This window comes from Rhinolophus sinicus, chromosome 9, assembly GCF_057876585.1.
Source record: "Rhinolophus sinicus isolate RSI-liver-muscle chromosome 9, RSI-T2T, whole genome shotgun sequence".
Classification (NCBI taxonomy): Eukaryota; Metazoa; Chordata; class Mammalia; order Chiroptera; family Rhinolophidae; genus Rhinolophus; species Rhinolophus sinicus.
Window position 1 is genome coordinate 372,858 of NC_142509.1, and position 17,419 is coordinate 390,276.

The 17,419-nt window shown below is 70.7% G+C and overlaps 6 pseudogenes; all 6 read right to left on the reverse strand.

Moving 5' to 3' along the window:
* Nucleotides 1-3,100: 3,100 nt before the first annotated feature.
* LOC148757086 (5S ribosomal RNA) lies at nt 3,101-3,220 on the reverse strand (annotated as a pseudogene).
* Nucleotides 3,221-4,643: 1,423 nt separating this feature from the next.
* LOC148757087 (5S ribosomal RNA) lies at nt 4,644-4,763 on the reverse strand (annotated as a pseudogene).
* A 4,644-nt stretch (nt 4,764-9,407) lies between these two features.
* On the reverse strand, nt 9,408-9,527 carry LOC148757088 (5S ribosomal RNA; annotated as a pseudogene).
* A 1,426-nt stretch (nt 9,528-10,953) lies between these two features.
* On the reverse strand, nt 10,954-11,073 carry LOC148757089 (5S ribosomal RNA; annotated as a pseudogene).
* A 4,274-nt stretch (nt 11,074-15,347) lies between these two features.
* On the reverse strand, nt 15,348-15,467 carry LOC148757090 (5S ribosomal RNA; annotated as a pseudogene).
* Nucleotides 15,468-16,876: 1,409 nt separating this feature from the next.
* Nucleotides 16,877-16,996, reverse strand: LOC148757091 (5S ribosomal RNA; annotated as a pseudogene).
* Nucleotides 16,997-17,419: the final 423 nt, after the last annotated feature.

Here is a 17,419-nt window from a genome sequence, read left to right on the forward strand (position 1 = left end):
GAGACCGGGGAATTGGGGGACAGGGAGACTGGGGGACTGGGGGATTGGGGGAATGAGAGGACGGTGGGACTGGCGGACGGTGGGACGGAGGGACCAGGAGACCGGTGGATGGAGGGACAGGAGTACGAGGGTACTGGGGGACGAGGGACATGGGGAGGGGGGGACCGGGAAACGGGGGAACGGGGGACCGTGAGACGGGGGGACCGGGAGATGGGGGACCTGGGGCCGGGGGGACGGGGTGACGGGGGGACCGGGACACAGAGGGACAGGGGGACTGGAGGGTCGGGGGGACCGGGGGACGGGGGGACCGGGGCAACGGAGACGGGGGGACCGGGGGAAAGGCGGATGGGGGGACCAGGGGACCCGCGGACCGGGGGACCGGAGGTTGGGGGGACCGGGGGATAGGGGACCGGGCGACGGGGTGACCAGGGGCATGAATGGACTGGGGGGACGGGGGTACCAGTGGACCGGGAGATGGGGGGACCGGGGGACTGGGGACCGGGTGACGGGGGGACCGGGGGACCGGGGGTTGGGGGACTGGGGGATGAGGGGACCGGGAGATCGGGTACCGGGGAACGGGACGACTAGGAGACGGGGGACCGCGAGACGGGGGACCGGGGACGGGGTGACCGGGAGATGGGACATCGGGAGACGGGAGACTGTGGGACGGGAGGACCGGAAGACGGGGCGAACGGAGAACTGGGGGATCGGTAGACGGGGGCCAGGGCGATGGGGGAACCGGGGGACTGGGGGACCGGGGGACCAGGGACCGGGGGTTGGGGGTCCAGGGGATGAGGGGACCGGGAGACGGGGGACCTGGGGACCGGGCAACCGGGAGACGGGGGACCGGGAGACGGGGGGATGGGAGTGCGGCCGGACCGGGAGACAGAGGGACAGGGAGATGGGGGGACCGGGGGACCGGGGGAAGGGGGTAACACTGGACGGAGGACCGGGGGACCGGAAGACCGGGCGACCGGGAGACAGGGGACCGGGAGACTGGGGACCGGGAGACGGGGCGACCGGGGAACGGGGGGACCGGTAGAAGGGCGCCTGGGCGCCGGGGGAACCGGGGGACCGGGGGACCAGGAGACGGGGGACCGGGGAACGGGAGACCGGGGGTATGGGGGGACGGGGGGACCAGGCGAAGGAGGGACGGGGGGACGGGGAGACGTTGGGACTGGGGGACCGGGGGACAGGTGGACCGCGAGACGGAGGACCGGGAGACGGGGGAACGGGGGTCGGGGGACCCGGGGAGGGGGGGACCGGAAGACGAGGGAATGGGGGACGGGTGGACCAGGGGCGTGGGGGGACTGGGGGGACGGGGGCACCGGGGGACGGGTGGACTGGGAGAGGGTGGATGGGGGTACGGGGGAACAGGGGGATCAGGGGACGGGGGAACAGGGGACGGGGGGGACCGGAATAGGGGGGATGGTGGAACGTGGGGACGGGGGACCCGGGAGACGGGGGACAGGAAGACGGGGAACCGGGGGAACGGAGACAGGGGTGACGGGGAGACGGGGGTACCGGGGGACGGGGGTACTGCGTGGGGCTGCACTGACATCAGCTGTTACCGCTTGGCCTTCAGCTGTTGCCAGTTGGCCATTGGACACCGGCAGAGCTGCGGTGGCCAATCTAGGAAGCGCGGATGGTGGACTGCAAATTGCAGAGGGGCCCGGACTGCAGTGGGCCGGCTTGGTGGGTCTGTTGGTTGGCAGAGAATCGGCCAGCAGGTGGGGGACCGGGCGGCTCCGGCTTGCCGTGTCTCCAAGCCAGCCGCCCGTGAGACATGGTGCTATGAGCCCCCTATCCGTGGCTCTGTGGGTGTTCCTTCTTGGCCTCGCCAAATCCTGCGTTCTTGTGCGGGCAGAGGGACTAGAGTCCCCGCAGGACAGGGACAGACAGACAGAACGGGAGGAGGAGTAAGAGGGAGCGAGATGGAAATATACACGTATATGTACATGTATGTGTCTAGACATACAGAGAGACATGGACAGAGACAGAGAAAGAGGGGGCTGGCACGCGGGGAGAGAGCTCCTGAGCCAGAGCCAGAACCCAACAGGCACGTCACAGAGCCAGACAGACATGGGGTGGGGGAGTGTGGGAGGGACGCGCATTCGGGCACACGGACTGGGACAGACGCACTGAGGCTGTGTTGAAGTGGTGGCTTCTCCACCGGAGTGTGGTCGTGCCCGGGGCTGGGCTCCGCCAAGGAGGCATTGCCCTGGCGTTGGCAGTCACCATTGAAGCCCCCGGGGCGGGCCGCCAGGGTCTCCGGAGGGCTAGTGGGCTCTGAGCCCCGCCCAGGGACCCGCCCGCGGGAGGAGAGTGGCAGCCCCCAGGCACCCTGGTTGTGAGGATTGTGTGCCTGCGTGCCTGCTCTTCCCTTGTGGCGGTCTCCCCTGGAGTCGATGGCGCGTGGTGTGTTGGGGTGCTGCTCCCGCCGTCCCCTGGTTTGTCCCGGCTCTTTGTGCCCTTTGTGTCGGGGACACCGTGGCCGGCGGGAAGGGAGGGCTCCTGGCTCTTGTGGGAGACGGGAGGGGACGCGCGGGGGTGTGGGGAGAGGTGCCTGCCCGCGGAGACCGAAGACTCCGGTGGGGCGGGGCGGGTGGGCGTCCCGTTTGCCCGAGGACACGCCGATCCTGTGTCTCGGGGCCCAGGGGCAGGCGCAGGGATGGGCGTCCCCTGGGCTCGGGCCGAGGTGCAAAGGACCGGCACGTCCTGGGATGGAGAGAGCCTGGTGGAAGCCTGCGCCGGCAGGCAGCCCTGGGCTTGGGCGTTGGGGGTTGCGGCGGCGGCAGGGTCGGGGAGCGAGAGGGAGCCCTGCGATGGCGGTGGCGGCGGCGGCGACCTAGACGCGGCTGACTGCTGCAGGCTGACGGCCTGCCTCGGCGAAGAGCACTAAGAAGAGGGAGAGGGGGGGAGCCCTGGCCGACAGGCCTGGTGTGCGGCCGGGGATGCGAGCTTGTAGTGCTGGGCGGCTGTCCCTCCTCTGGCCAGGGGGACCTTCGGCTGGCTGGGCGGCTGCAGGGGTTGCAGAGGGGCAAGGGGCGGCAGGGATTCGGAGGGAGGCACGCCGGGGCGGCGGCGCAAAAGGAGAGGCGAGCAAAAGCCTACAGGTATTCCCAGGCGGTCTCCCATGCAAGTACTAACCAGGCCCCTCCCTGCTTAGCTCCCGAGATCAGAGGAGATCGGGCGCGTTCAGGGTGGTATGGCCGTAGACGCTGGGACCCGGCTCCCGCGCCCCAAGAGCCTGCTCCCGGCCTGTCTCGTGAGCGCCCGCCATGCAGATGAGCCGCTCCGGTGGCGAGCATCGACCCGCGGGCCGGCTCTGCCAGCACCGCGTCCCCCCCCAGTCCGGCTCCCCGCCTCTTCCAAATGCCCCTGGCGTGGGCGGCGGGCTACTCCTGGCCGACAGCGAGGCCCCTTCGCGCCACCCGGGGCTCCATGGGACACTGCCACTTCCCTGATGGTGCCAGAAGTCGTGGAACTCTGGCATCCTGGGACTCCCCGCACCCAGACCGGCATACAACCCGCCCCCCTACCGCCACCAGGTTTACCCCGAACCGCAGCCCCAAGGCTGGTGGAGGCCTGCACCAGCAGGCAACCCTGGGCCTGGGAGTTGTGGGAGGACCCCGCGGCGGCGGCGGGGGCAGCTGCGGCGGCGGCGGCGGCGGCGGCGGCGGCGGCGGAGGCAGGGGAGGGTGGCGAGGTAGGCGATGGCAACCGCGTGGATGGCGCCAGGGCGGCGATGGCGGCGGCGACAATGGGGGCTTTGACGGTGGGCGCTGGGACACGGGGGCCGATGGCGGCGGCGGTGGCGGCGGGGGCTGGGGAGGGCGTGAGGGCGGTGCTGGCGGCGGAGGCCAGGAGAGCAGAGGCGGGAGACTGAGCGAGTATGGCATTGGTGGCGGCGGGGGCTGGGGCGGGGGCTGGGAAGATGGCGGTGCTGGAGGCGGGGAGAGCAGAGGAGGGAATTGAGGGAGTGCGGCAATGGCGGCAGCGGGGGCGGGGGAGGGCGTGAGGGCGGTGCTGGCGGCGGAGGCCGGGAGAGCAGAGGCGGGAGACTGAGGGAGTATGGCGATGGTGGCTGCGGGGGTCTGGGGCGGGGGCGGGGGAGATGGCGGGGCTGGAGGCGGGGAGAGCGGAGGAGGGAATTGAGGGAGTACGGATATGGCGGCGGCGGGGGCGGGGGTGGGGGAAAGGGCAGCACTGGTGGCGGAGATGGGGAGCGCGGTGCTGGCGGCCGAGGTGGGGAGAGCACAGGAGGGAGTTTGAGGGAGTTTGGCGGTGGCGGCGGCGGGGGCGGGGACAGGGGCGGGTGCGAGGGCAGTGCTGGGGGGGGGGTGTGTGGGGAGCCCGGTGGTGGCGGTGGCTTTGGCGCAGGCGGCGGTGGCGGCGACCGCGCGTCGGCGAAGGATTCGCGATGACGGCCTGCGGGACCGAAGAGGACTGAGAGGAGGGTGTGGGGGGGGAGCCCTGGCCCACGGGCCTGGTGTGCGGCCGGGGCTGCCAGCTTGTAGTGCCGGGCGGCTGACCCTCTGCTGGTCAGGGGGACCTGCGGCTGGCTGGGAGGCTGCAGAGGGGCAAGGGGCGGCAGGGGTTCGGAGGGAGCCACGTCGGAGCGGCGATGCAAAAGGAGACGCTAGCAAAAGCTAACAGGTATTCCCAGGCGGTCTCCCATCCAAGTACTAACCAGGACAGACCCTGCTTCGCTTCCGAGATCAGACGAGATCTGCTGCGTTCAGGGTGGTATGGCCTTAGGCACTGGGACCCGGCTCCCGGCACTCCAAGAGCCTGCTCCCGACTTGCCTCCTGAGCGCACGCGCCATGCTGCTGGGCCGCTCGGGTGGCGAGCATGTCTGCCCGAGTGCCTCCCGCCCGCTCCCCGCCTCCTCCGGTCGCCGCTGGTGTGGGCGACGGGCTACTCCTGGCCCGCAGCGAGGCCCCTTCGCGCCCCCCAGTGGCTCCACAGGCCTCTGTCACTTCCCTGACTGTGACATATGTCTGGGCGCCCTGGCATCCTGGGACTCCCCACGCCCGGAATGGCTTTTACCACGCCCCCCTACCCAACCCCTCTCATCCCCCCCCCCAGCCCCACAACCGCACACCCCCTTTGCTGCTGTGCTGTCCCCACCACTCAGGGCCACCGAGGGGGTCGCAGGGTCCTCTCAGTCCCCTCCACCCTAGGGACGTGCAACCCAGGCCCTGGCCCTGGCCGGCCCCACCCACTGGCCCAAAGCCAGGGAGAGCCACCCGCGACCAGGGGGCAGCACCTCCAGACTGCCGCCACCCTTCGTCACACAGCCTTCTGTCTGGGCCCTCGCCCCTCATCAGCGACCGGCGTCCCGCCCGATCACTGGTCACTTCACTGGCTACACATCACCTCTCCTGACCCAGGGTGTTGAGAGAGAGGATGAGAGAAGGCCAGAGACTGAGCAAGAGGTAGGCGGAGAGAGACAGACGGGGACTGTGGGGACAGACTTGCAGAGAGCACTTTCCAGGCTCTGGGCCTCGCGTGGAGGGGTGCTGCGTGGGGGCTGCACGGACATCAGCTGTTACCGCTTGGCCATCAGCTGTTGCCAGTTGGCCATTGGCCACTGGCAGAGCTGCGGTGGCCAAGCTAGGAAGCGCGGATGGTGGACTGCAAATTGCAGAGGGGCGCGGACTGCAGTGGGCCGGCTTGGTGGGTCTGTTGGTTGGCAGAGAATCGGCCGGCAGGTTGGGGATCGGGCGGCTCCGGCTTGCCGTGTCTCCAAGCCAGCCGCCCGTGAGACATGGTGCTATGAGCCCCCTATCCGTGGCTCTGTTGGTGTTCCTTCTTGGCCTCGCCAAATCCTGGGTTCTTGTGCGGGCAGAGGGACTAGAGTCCCCGCAGGACAGGGACCGACAGACAGAACGGGGGGACAGGGGGACCGGGGGACGGGAGGACCGGGGGACAGGGGACCGGGAGACGGGTGTAAGGGGGGGGACAGGGAGAACGGTGGGACTGTAGGAACCCGGGGCGGGGGTACCGGGGGACGGGGTACCAGGAGATGGGGGAAGGGGGGCAGGGGCACAGGGAGACCGTTGGAACTGGGAGAACCGGGGGACGGGGGGTCTGGGAGACGGGGGCATGTGGGACGGGGGGAAGGGGTGACCGGAAGATGGGGGGACGGGAGTACGAGAGGGCCGGGGGGACGGGGGTCTGGGGGATGGGGGGACAAGGGGACCGGGGGACCGGGGGGACAGGGGGACTGGGTACTGGGAGACAGTGGGACCAGGGGACGGGGGGACCGGGAGATGGGGGGACACGGTACCAGGGGAAAGGGAGACCGGGGAATTGGGGGACAGGGAGACTGGGGGACTGGGGGATTGGGGGAATGAGAGGACGGTGGGACTGGCGGACGGTGGGACGGAGGGACCAGGAGACCGGTGGATGGAGGGACAGGAGTACGAGGGTACTGGGGGACGAGGGACATGGGGAGGGGGGGACCGGGAAACGGGGGAACGGGGGACCGTGAGACGGGGGGACCGGGAGATGGGGGACCTGGGGCCGGGGGGACGGGGTGACGGGGGGACCGGGACACAGAGGGACAGGGGGACTGGAGGGTCGGGGGGACCGGGGGACGGGGGGACCGGGGCAACGGAGACGGGGGGACCGGGGGAAAGGCGGATGGGGGGACCAGGGGACCCGCGGACCGGGGGACCGGAGGTTGGGGGGACCGGGGGATAGGGGACCGGGCGACGGGGTGACCAGGGGCATGAATGGACTGGGGGGACGGGGGTACCAGTGGACCGGGAGATGGGGGGACCGGGGGACTGGGGACCGGGTGACGGGGGGACCGGGGGACCGGGGGTTGGGGGACTGGGGGATGAGGGGACCGGGAGATCGGGTACCGGGGAACGGGACGACTAGGAGACGGGGGACCGCGAGACGGGGGACCGGGGACGGGGTGACCGGGAGATGGGACATCGGGAGACGGGAGACTGTGGGACGGGAGGACCGGAAGACGGGGCGAACGGAGAACTGGGGGATCGGTAGACGGGGGCCAGGGCGATGGGGGAACCGGGGGACTGGGGGACCGGGGGACCAGGGACCGGGGGTTGGGGGTCCAGGGGATGAGGGGACCGGGAGACGGGGGACCTGGGGACCGGGCGACCGGGAGACGGGGGACCGGGAGACGGGGGGATGGGAGTGCGGCCGGACCGGGAGACAGAGGGACAGGGAGATGGGGGGACCGGGGGACCGGGGGAAGGGGGTAACACTGGACGGAGGACCAGGGGACCGGAAGACCGGGCGACCGGGAGACAGGGGACCGGGAGACTGGGGACCGGGAGACGGGGCGACCGGGGAACGGGGGGACCGGTAGAAGGGCGCCTGGGCGCCGGGGGAACCGGGGGACCGGGGGACCAGGAGACGGGGGACCGGGGAACGGGAGACCGGGGGTATGGGGGGACGGGGGGACCAGGCGAAGGAGGGACGGGGGGACGGGGAGACGTTGGGACTGGGGGACCGGGGGACAGGTGGACCGCGAGACGGAGGACCGGGAGACGGGGGAACGGGGGTCGGGGGACCCGGGGAGGGGGGGACCGGAAGATGAGGGAATGGGGGACGGGTGGACCAGGGGCGTGGGGGGACTGGGGGGACGGGGGCACCGGGGGACGGGTGGACTGGGAGAGGGTGGATGGGGGTACGGGGGAACAGGGGGATCAGGGGACGGGGGAACAGGGGAAGGGGGGGACCGGAATAGGGGGGATGGTGGAACGTGGGGACGGGGGACCCGGGAGACGGGGGACAGGAAGACGGGGAACCGGGGGAACGGAGACAGGGGTGACGGGGAGACGGGGGTACCGGGGGACGGGGGTACTGCGTGGGGCTGCACTGACATCAGCTGTTACCGCTTGGCCTTCAGCTGTTGCCAGTTGGACATTGGACACCGGCAGAGCTGCGGTGGCCAATCTAGGAAGCGCGGATGGTGGACTGCAAATTGCAGAGGGGCGCGGACTGCAGTGGGCCGGCTTGGTGGGTCTGTTGGTTGGCAGAGAATCGGCCAGCAGGTGGGGGACCGGGCGGCTCCGGCTTGCCGTGTCTCCAAGCCAGCCGCCCGTGAGACATGGTGCTATGAGCCCCCTATCCGTGGCTCTGTGGGTGTTCCTTCTTGGCCTCGCCAAATCCTGCGTTCTTGTGCGGGCAGAGGGACTAGAGTCCCCGCAGGACAGGGACAGACAGACAGAACGGGAGGAGGAGTAAGAGGGAGCGAGATGGAAATATACACGTATATGTACATGTATGTGTCTAGACATACAGAGAGACATGGACAGAGACAGAGAAAGAGGGGGCTGGCACGCGGGGAGAGAGCTCCTGAGCCAGAGCCAGAACCCAACAGGCACGTCACAGAGCCAGACAGACATGGGGTGGGGGAGTGTGGGAGGGACGCGCATTCGAGCACACGGACTGGGACAGACGCACTGAGGCTGTGTTGAAGTGGTGGCTTCTCCACCGGAGTGTGGTCGTGCCCGGGGCTGGGCTCCGCCAAGGAGGCATTGCCCTGGCGTTGGCAGTCACCATTGAAGCCCCCGGGGCGGGCCGCCAGGGTCTCCGGAGGGCCAGTGGGCTCTGAGCCCCGCCCAGGGACCCGCCCGCGGGAGGAGAGTGGCAGCCCCCAGGCACCCTGGTTGTGAGGATTGTGTGCCTGAGTGCCTGCTCTTCCCTTGTGGCGGTCTCCCCTGGAGTCGATGGCGCGTGGTGTGTTGGGGTGCTGCTCCCGCCGTCCCCTGGTTTGTCCCGGCTCTTTGTGCCCTTTGTGTCGGGGACACCGTGGCCGGCGGGAAGGGAGGGCTCCTGGCTCTTGTGGGAGACGGGAGGGGACGCGCGGGGGTGTGGGGAGAGGTGCCTGCCCGCGGAGACCGAAGACTCCGGTGGGGCGGGGCGGGTGGGCGTCCCGTTTGCCCGAGGACACGCCGATCCTGTGTCTCGGGGCCCAGGGGCAGGCGCAGGGATGGGCGTCCCCTGGGCTCGGGCCGAGGTGCAAAGGACCGGCACGTCCTGGGATGGAGAGAGCCTGGTGGAAGCCTGCGCCGGCAGGCAGCCCTGGGCTTGGGCGTTGGGGGTTGCGGCGGCGGCAGGGTCGGGGAGCGAGAGGGAGCCCTGCGATGGCGGTGGCGGCGGCGGCGACCTAGACGCGGCTGACTGCTGCAGGCTGACGGCCTGCCTCGGCGAAGAGCACTAAGAAGAGGGAGAGGGGGGGAGCCCTGGCCGACAGGCCTGGTGTGCGGCCGGGGATGCGAGCTTGTAGTGCTGGGCGGCTGTCCCTCCTCTGGCCAGGGGGACCTTCGGCTGGCTGGGCGGCTGCAGGGGTTGCAGAGGGGCAAGGGGCGGCAGGGATTCGGAGGGAGGCACGCCGGGGCGGCGGCGCAAAAGGAGAGGCGAGCAAAAGCCTACAGGTATTCCCAGGCGGTCTCCCATGCAAGTACTAACCAGGCCCCTCCCTGCTTAGCTCCCGAGATCAGAGGAGATCGGGCGCGTTCAGGGTGGTATGGCCGTAGACGCTGGGACCCGGCTCCCGCGCCCCAAGAGCCTGCTCCCGGCCTGTCTCGTGAGCGCCCGCCATGCAGATGAGCCGCTCCGGTGGCGAGCATCGACCCGCGGGCCGGCTCTGCCAGCACCGCGTCCCCCCCCAGTCCGGCTCCCCGCCTCTTCCAAATGCCCCTGGCGTGGGCGGCGGGCTACTCCTGGCCGACAGCGAGGCCCCTTCGCGCCACCCGGGGCTCCATGGGACACTGCCACTTCCCTGATGGTGCCAGAAGTCGTGGAACTCTGGCATCCTGGGACTCCCCGCACCCAGACCGGCATACAACCCGCCCCCCTACCGCCACCAGGTTTACCCCGAACCGCAGCCCCAAGGCTGGTGGAGGCCTGCACCAGCAGGCAACCCTGGGCCTGGGAGTTGTGGGAGGACCCCGCGGCGGCGGCGGGGGCAGCTGCGGCGGCGGCGGCGGCGGCGGCGGCGGCGGCGGCGGAGGCAGGGGAGGGTGGCGAGGTAGGCGATGGCAACCGCGTGGATGGCGCCAGGGCGGCGATGGCGGCGGCGACAATGGGGGCTTTGACGGTGGGCGCTGGGACACGGGGGCCGATGGCGGCGGCGGTGGCGGCGGGGGCTGGGGAGGGCGTGAGGGCGGTGCTGGCGGCGGAGGCCAGGAGAGCAGAGGCGGGAGACTGAGCGAGTATGGCATTGGTGGCGGCGGGGGCTGGGGCGGGGGCTGGGAAGATGGCGGTGCTGGAGGCGGGGAGAGCAGAGGAGGGAATTGAGGGAGTGCGGCAATGGCGGCAGCGGGGGCGGGGGAGGGCGTGAGGGCGGTGCTGGCGGCGGAGGCCGGGAGAGCAGAGGCGGGAGACTGAGGGAGTATGGCGATGGTGGCTGCGGGGGTCTGGGGCGGGGGCGGGGGAGATGGCGGGGCTGGAGGCGGGGAGAGCGGAGGAGGGAATTGAGGGAGTACGGATATGGCGGCGGCGGGGGCGGGGGTGGGGGAAAGGGCAGCACTGGTGGCGGAGATGGGGAGCGCGGTGCTGGCGGCCGAGGTGGGGAGAGCACAGGAGGGAGTTTGAGGGAGTTTGGCGGTGGCGGCGGCGGGGGCGGGGACAGGGGCGGGTGCGAGGGCAGTGCTGGGGGGGGGGTGTGTGGGGAGCCCGGTGGTGGCGGTGGCTTTGGCGCAGGCGGCGGTGGCGGCGACCGCGCGTCGGCGAAGGATTCGCGATGACGGCCTGCGGGACCGAAGAGGACTGAGAGGAGGGTGTGGGGGGGGAGCCCTGGCCCACGGGCCTGGTGTGCGGCCGGGGCTGCCAGCTTGTAGTGCCGGGCGGCTGACCCTCTGCTGGTCAGGGGGACCTGCGGCTGGCTGGGAGGCTGCAGAGGGGCAAGGGGCGGCAGGGGTTCGGAGGGAGCCACGTCGGAGCGGCGATGCAAAAGGAGACGCTAGCAAAAGCTAACAGGTATTCCCAGGCGGTCTCCCATCCAAGTACTAACCAGGACAGACCCTGCTTCGCTTCCGAGATCAGACGAGATCTGCTGCGTTCAGGGTGGTATGGCCTTAGGCACTGGGACCCGGCTCCCGGCACTCCAAGAGCCTGCTCCCGACTTGCCTCCTGAGCGCACGCGCCATGCTGCTGGGCCGCTCGGGTGGCGAGCATGTCTGCCCGAGTGCCTCCCGCCCGCTCCCCGCCTCCTCCGGTCGCCGCTGGTGTGGGCGACGGGCTACTCCTGGCCCGCAGCGAGGCCCCTTCGCGCCCCCCAGTGGCTCCACAGGCCTCTGTCACTTCCCTGACTGTGACATATGTCTGGGCGCCCTGGCATCCTGGGACTCCCCACGCCCGGAATGGCTTTTACCACGCCCCCCTACCCAACCCCTCTCATCCCCCCCCCCAGCCCCACAACCGCACACCCCCTTTGCTGCTGTGCTGTCCCCACCACTCAGGGCCACCGAGGGGGTCGCAGGGTCCTCTCAGTCCCCTCCACCCTAGGGACGTGCAACCCAGGCCCTGGCCCTGGCCGGCCCCACCCACTGGCCCAAAGCCAGGGAGAGCCACCCGCGACCAGGGGGCAGCACCTCCAGACTGCCGCCACCCTTCGTCACACAGCCTTCTGTCTGGGCCCTCGCCCCTCATCAGCGACCGGCGTCCCGCCCGATCACTGGTCACTTCACTGGCTACACATCACCTCTCCTGACCCAGGGTGTTGAGAGAGAGGATGAGAGAAGGCCAGAGACGGAGCAAGAGGTAGGCGGAGAGAGACAGACGGGGACTGTGGGGACAGACTTGCAGAGAGCACTTTCCAGGCTCTGGGCCTCGCGTGGAGGGGTGCTGCGTGGGGGCTGCACGGACATCAGCTGTTACCGCTTGGCCATCAGCTGTTGCCAGTTGGCCATTGGCCACTGGCAGAGCTGCGGTGGCCAAGCTAGGAAGCGCGGATGGTGGACTGCAAATTGCAGAGGGGCGCGGACTGCAGTGGGCCGGCTTGGTGGGTCTGTTGGTTGGCAGAGAATCGGCCGGCAGGTTGGGGATCGGGCGGCTCCGGCTTGCCGTGTCTCCAAGCCAGCCGCCCGTGAGACATGGTGCTATGAGCCCCCTATCCGTGGCTCTGTTGGTGTTCCTTCTTGGCCTCGCCAAATCCTGGGTTCTTGTGCGGGCAGAGGGACTAGAGTCCCCGCAGGACAGGGACCGACAGACAGAACGGGGGGACAGGGGGACCGGGGGACGGGAGGACCGGGGGACAGGGGACCGGGAGACGGGTGTAAGGGGGGGGACAGGGAGAACGGTGGGACTGTAGGAACCCGGGGCGGGGGTACCGGGGGACGGGGTACCAGGAGATGGGGGAAGGGGGGCAGGGGCACAGGGAGACCGTTGGAACTGGGAGAACCGGGGGACGGGGGGTCTGGGAGACGGGGGCATGTGGGACGGGGGGAAGGGGTGACCGGAAGATGGGGGGACGGGAGTACGAGAGGGCCGGGGGGACGGGGGTCTGGGGGATGGGGGGACAAGGGGACCGGGGGACCGGGGGGACAGGGGGACTGGGTACTGGGAGACAGTGGGACCAGGGGACGGGGGGACCGGGAGATGGGGGGACACGGTACCAGGGGAAAGGGAGACCTGGGAATTGGGGGACAGGGAGACTGGGGGACTGGGGGATTGGGGGAATGAGAGGATGGTGGGACTGGCGGACGGTGGGACGGAGGGACCAGGAGACCGGTGGATGGAGGGACAGGAGTACGAGGGTACTGGGGGACGAGGGACATGGGGAGGGGGGGACCGGGAAACGGGGGAACGGGGGACCGTGAGACGGGGGGACCGGGAGATGGGGGACCTGGGGCCGGGGGGACGGGGTGACGGGGGGACCGGGACACAGAGGGACAGGGGGACTGGAGGGTCGGGGGGACCGGGGGACGGGGGGACCGGGGGACGGGGGGACCGGGGCAACGGAGACGGGGGGGACCGGGGGAAAGGCGGATGGGGGGACCAGGGGACCCGCGGACCGGGGGACCGGAGGTTGGGGGGACCGGGGGATAGGGGACCGGGCGACGGGGTGACCAGGGGCATGAATGGACTGGGGGGACGGGGGTACCAGTGGACCGGGAGATGGGGGGACCGGGGGACCGGGGACCGGGGGACGGGGGGACCGGGGGACCGGGGGTTGGGGGACTGGGGGATGAGGGGACCGGGAGATCGGGTACCGGGGAACGGGACGACTAGGAGACGGGGGACCGCGAGACGGGGGACCGGGGACGGGGTGACCGGGAGATGGGACATCGGGAGACGGGAGACTGTGGGACGGGAGGACCGGAAGACGGGGCGAACGGAGAACTGGGGGATCGGTAGACGGGGGCCAGGGCGATGGGGGAACCGGGGGACTGGGGGACCGGGGGACCAGGGACCGGGGGTTGGGGGTCCAGGGGATGAGGGGACCGGGAGACGGGGGACCTGGGGACCGGGCGACCGGGAGACGGGGGACCGGGAGACGGGGGGATGGGTGTGCGGCCGGACCGGGAGACAGAGGGACAGGGAGATGGGGGGACCGGGGGACCGGGGGAAGGGGGTAACACTGGACGGAGGACCGGGGGACCGGAAGACCGGGCGACCGGGAGACAGGGGACCGGGAGACTGGGGACCGGGAGACGGGGCGACCGGGGAACGGGGGGACCGGTAGAAGGGCGCCTGGGCGCCGGGGGAACCGGGGGACCGGGGGACCAGGAGACGGGGGACCGGGGAACGGAGACAGGGGTTACGGGGAGACGGGGGTAACGGGGGACGGGGGTACTGCGTGGGGCTGCACTGACATCAGCTGTTACCGCTTGGCCTTCAGCTGTTGCCAGTTGGCCATTGGACACCGGCAGAGCTGCGGTGGCCAAGCTAGGAAGCGCGGATGGTGGACTGCAAATTGCAGAGGGGCGCGGACTGCAGTGGGCCGGCTTGGTGGGTCTGTTGGTTGGCAGAGAATCGGCCAGCAGGTGGGGGACCGGGAGGCTCCGGCTTGCCGTGTCTCCAAGCCAGCCGCCCGTGAGACATGGTGCTATGAGCCCCCTATCCGTGGCTCTGTGGGTGTTCCTTCTTGGCCTCGCCAAATCCTGCGTTCTTGTGCGGGCAGAGGGACTAGAGTCCCCGCAGGACAGGGACAGACAGACAGAACGGGAGGAGGAGTAAGAGGGAGCGAGATGGAAATATACATGTATATGTACATGTATGTGTCTAGACATACAGAGAGACATGGACAGAGACAGAGAAAGAGGGGGCAGGCACGCGGGGAGAGAGCTCCTGAGCAAGAGCCAGAACCCAACAGGCACGTCACAGAGCCAGACAGACATGGGGTGGGGGAGGGTGGGAGGGACGCACATTCGGGCACACGGACTGGGACAGACGCACTGAGGCTGTGTTGAAGTGGTGGCTTCTCCACCGGAGTGTGGTCGTGCCCGGGGCTGGGCTCCGCCAAGGAGGCATTGCCCTGGCGTTGGCAGTCACCATTGAAGCCCCCGGGGCGGGCCGCCAGGGTCTCCGGAGGGCCAGTGGGCTCTGAGCCCCGCCCAGGGACCCGCCCGCGGGAGGAGAGTGGCAGCCCCCAGGCACCCTGGTTGTGAGGATTGTGTGCCTGCGTGCCTGCTCTTCCCTTGTGGCGGTCTCCCCTGGAGTCGATGGCGCGTGGTGTGTTGGGGTGCTGCTCCCGCCGTCCCCTGGTTTGTCCCGGCTCTTTGTGCCCTTTGTGTCGGGGACACCGTGGCCGGCGGGAAGGGAGGGCTCCTGGCTCTTGTGGGAGACGGGAGGGGACGCGCGGGGGTGTGGGGAGAGGTGCCTGCCCGCGGAGACCGAAGACTCCGGTGGGGCGGGGCGGGTGGGCGTCCCGTTTGCCCGAGGACACGCCGATCCTGTGTCTCGGGGCCCAGGGGCAGGCGCAGGGATGGGCGTCCCCTGGGCTCGGGCCGAGGTGCAAAGGACCGGCACGTCCTGGGATGGAGAGAGCCTGGTGGAAGCCTGCGCCGGCAGGCAGCCCTGGGCTTGGGCGTTGGGGGTTGCGGCGGCGGCAGGGTCGGGGAGCGAGAGGGAGCCCTGCGATGGCGGTGGCGGCGGCGGCGACCTAGACGCGGCTGACTGCTGCAGGCTGACGGCCTGCCTCGGCGAAGAGCACTAAGAAGAGGGAGAGGGGGGGAGCCCTGGCCGACAGGCCTGGTGTGCGGCCGGGGATGCGAGCTTGTAGTGCTGGGCGGCTGTCCCTCCTCTGGCCAGGGGGACCTTCGGCTGGCTGGGCGGCTGCAGGGGTTGCAGAGGGGCAAGGGGCGGCAGGGATTCGGAGGGAGGCACGCCGGGGCGGCGGCGCAAAAGGAGAGGCGAGCAAAAGCCTACAGGTATTCCCAGGCGGTCTCCCATGCAAGTACTAACCAGGCCCCTCCCTGCTTAGCTCCCGAGATCAGAGGAGATCGGGCGCGTTCAGGGTGGTATGGCCGTAGACGCTGGGACCCGGCTCCCGCGCCCCAAGAGCCTGCTCCCGGCCTGTCTCGTGAGCGCCCGCCATGCAGATGAGCCGCTCCGGTGGCGAGCATCGACCCGCGGGCCGGCTCTGCCAGCACCGCGTCCCCCCCCAGTCCGGCTCCCCGCCTCTTCCAAATGCCCCTGGCGTGGGCGGCGGGCTACTCCTGGCCGACAGCGAGGCCCCTTCGCGCCACCCGGGGCTCCATGGGACACTGCCACTTCCCTGATGGTGCCAGAAGTCGTGGAACTCTGGCATCCTGGGACTCCCCGCACCCAGACCGGCATACAACCCGCCCCCCTACCGCCACCAGGTTTACCCCCAACCGCAGCCCCAAGGCTGGTGGAGGCCTGCACCAGCAGGCAACCCTGGGCCTGGGAGTTGTGGGAGGACCCCGCGGCGGCGGCGGGGGCGGCTGCGGCGGCGGCGGCGGAGGCAGGGGAGGGTGGCGAGGTAGGCGATGGCAACCGCGTGGATGGCGCCAGGGCGGCGATGGCGGCGGTGACAATGGGGGCTTTGACGGTGGGCGCTGGGACACGGGGGCCGATGGCGGCGGCGGTGGCGGCGGGGGCTGGGGAGGGCGTGAGGGCGGTGCTGGCGGCGGAGGCGGGAGAGCAGAGGCAGGAGACTGAGCGAGTATGGCATTGGTGGCGGCGGGGGCTGGGGCGGGGGCTGGGAAGATGGCGGTGCTGGAGGCGGGGAGAGCAGAGGAGGGAATTGAGGGAGTGCGGCAATGGCGGCAGCGGGGGCGGGGGAGGGCGTGAGGGCGGTGCTGGCGGCGGAGGCCGGGAGAGCAGAGGCGGGAGACTGAGGGAGTATGGCGATGGTGGCTGCGGGGGTCTGGGGCGGGGGCGGGGGAGATGGCGGTGCTGGAGGCGGGGAGAGCGGAGGAGGGAATTGAGGGAGTACGGATATGGCGGCGGCGGGGGCGGGGGTGGGGGAGAGGGCAGCACTGGTGGCGGAGATGGGGAGCGCGGTGCTGGCGGCCGAGGTGGGGAGAGCACAGGAGGGAGTTTGAGGGAGTTTGGCGGTGGCGGCAGCGGGGGCGGGGACAGGGGCGGGGGCGAGGGCAGCGCTGGCGGGGGGGGGGGGGGGGGGGGGAGCCCGGTGGTGGCGGTGGCTTTGGCGCAGGCGGCGGTGGCGGAGACCGCGCGTCGGCGAAGGATTCGCGATGACGGCCTGCGGGACCGAAGAGGACTGAGAGGAGGGTGTGGGGGGGGAGCCCTGGCCCACGGGCCTGGTGTGCGGCCGGGGCTGCCAGCTTGTAGTGCCGGGCGGCTGACCCTCTGCTGGTCAGGGGGACCTGCGGCTGGCTGGGAGGCTGCAGAGGGGCAAGGGGCGGCAGGGGTTCGGAGGGAGCCACGTCGGAGCGGCGATGCAAAAGGAGACGCTAGCAAAAGCTAACAGGTATTCCCAGGCGGTCTCCCATCCAAGTACTAACCAGGACAGACCCTGCTTCGCTTCCGAGATCAGACGAGATCTGCTGCGTTCAGGGTGGTATGGCCTTAGGCACTGGGACCCGGCTCCCGGCACTCCAAGAGCCTGCTCCCGACTTGCCTCCTGAGCGCACGCGCCATGCTGCTGGGCCGCTCGGGTGGCGAGCATGTCTGCCCGAGTGCCTCCCGCCCGCTCCCCGCCTCCTCCGGTCGCCGCTGGTGTGGGCGACGGGCTACTCCTGGCCCGCAGCGAGGCCCCTTCGCGCCCCCCAGTGGCTCTAACGGGCCTCTGTCACTTCCCTGACTGTGACATATGTCTGGGCGCCCTGGCATCCTGGGACTCCCCACGCCCGGAATGGCTTTTACCACGCCCCCCTACCCCAACCCCTCTCATCCCCCCCCCCCAGCCCCACAACCGCACACCCCCCTTGCTGCTGTGCTGTCCCCACCACTCAGGGCCACCGAGGGGGTCGCAGGGTCCTCTCAGTCCCCTCCACC